This window comes from Oxyura jamaicensis, chromosome 6 (genome assembly GCF_011077185.1).
Source record: "Oxyura jamaicensis isolate SHBP4307 breed ruddy duck chromosome 6, BPBGC_Ojam_1.0, whole genome shotgun sequence".
NCBI lineage: Eukaryota > Metazoa > Chordata > Aves > Anseriformes > Anatidae > Oxyura > Oxyura jamaicensis.
In genome coordinates this window covers 11,367,423-11,368,841 of record NC_048898.1, presented here as the reverse complement: position 1 = coordinate 11,368,841, position 1,419 = coordinate 11,367,423, and positions in this window count along the sequence as shown.

The following is a 1,419-nucleotide window of genomic DNA, read 5'->3' as shown; positions in this document are numbered from 1 at the left end:
AAGAGTACAGATTTGGCTTCAACTGCTGAGATGCCAGAAGAGATTGGAAGTCCTTGAAATTCTTCCAAGAAGTCACTTTGTCCTGGATGGAAACTGGCATTTATCAGTGCAGATGATAGTGGTGTATTTTAGATGGCATCAATATTGATTTGTATACAGTGCGAGCTTTTAAATATGATTTAAGATAAAGCTCAACTAAACGTAAGACGTTTCTCCACAAAGCATTGATTTAATGTTAATGTTTTATATGTTGCTTTGTTTGCTATAGCCTTTCCCGTGGCTTATGGAGACATCCCCAAAATGCCTCTCAGGTCCCCCTGTCAGCATTTGTGAAAGCACCGCAAACACTTGTGCCACGGGAGTAAGTAACCAGAAGTTTAATTTGTACGATCCATCAGGCAGCTTCAAATGCAATTAATTTATGGTGGTCACTAGTATGCATCCCAACTTCGTTCTTACCCCTTGGTGTGCTTGCACTTAGGTTATTGTTTTCCCAAATGTGATGAAGAGCATGGAAATGCTGAATGGAGGTACAGAAAAGTTAAATCAGGTTTATTTCTTTTTCCAGTTCTATGGGGTAATTTCTTATGTTTTGCCCATTAGTGTTGGGTATTTTAAGTGAAGTCCCTGCTAGGCTAAGAGGGAGAATTTCGCATGATTTGTATTTAAAGTAATCGATGGCGGTCCCTGCTAGGTGAAATTACTGACGCTGAGCATCCCTCACTGTGTGCGCCTCCTTGCTCTCGCTTGGGCGTTTCGAAGTGCGAAGGCAGGGAGCGGTCGGAGCGGCAGCCACTGCTGGGCGTCCGAGCGCTGCCGTCAGGACGGACGGATAGACGGACAGACAGACCTCCAGCGCAGCGAGGAGACGGCATCGCGGGGAGCGGGGGAACCAAATCCCGGCAGGTCGGAGAGGCGGCGAGGGGGGGGCGGGTTTTCCTCGCAGGTCCAGGCCCCCTTTGGCGCTGCTCCCGGCGGGTCCCTGCTGCGGGGGCTGCCCGGCGGGGGGGAGGGAACCGGGGGTGCGGGGTGCTCTGGGGGCCGGGGGTCGCGGCCGGGAAGCACCCGGCGCTGTTTTGCCGGCCGGAGGCCGGTCCCGCACCGTTGCGCCCGATGCTCAGTTCGGGGGCTGTTAGCAGCGGCTTTCTGGGGCTGCTTTTCTCAGCAGACCTGTCGCTGAGTTGTTGAAGTGTGTTTTTATCTTGGCTTGATTTTTTTTTCATATATATTATTATTATTTTTTTCCCGCTTGCGGTTTGAAAGTGGCGTTTCGCCGCTCAGCGGGATGCTCGCATGCTGCTTACTTTGGTCGCCTGCCAGGTGGAGCTCATCTCTTTTCAGCATCCTGCTACCATCAAGCAAAAATCGCCTCCTCTCCCCAGGATTAATTATTCAACACGTTTAATGTGTTCGGCTGGG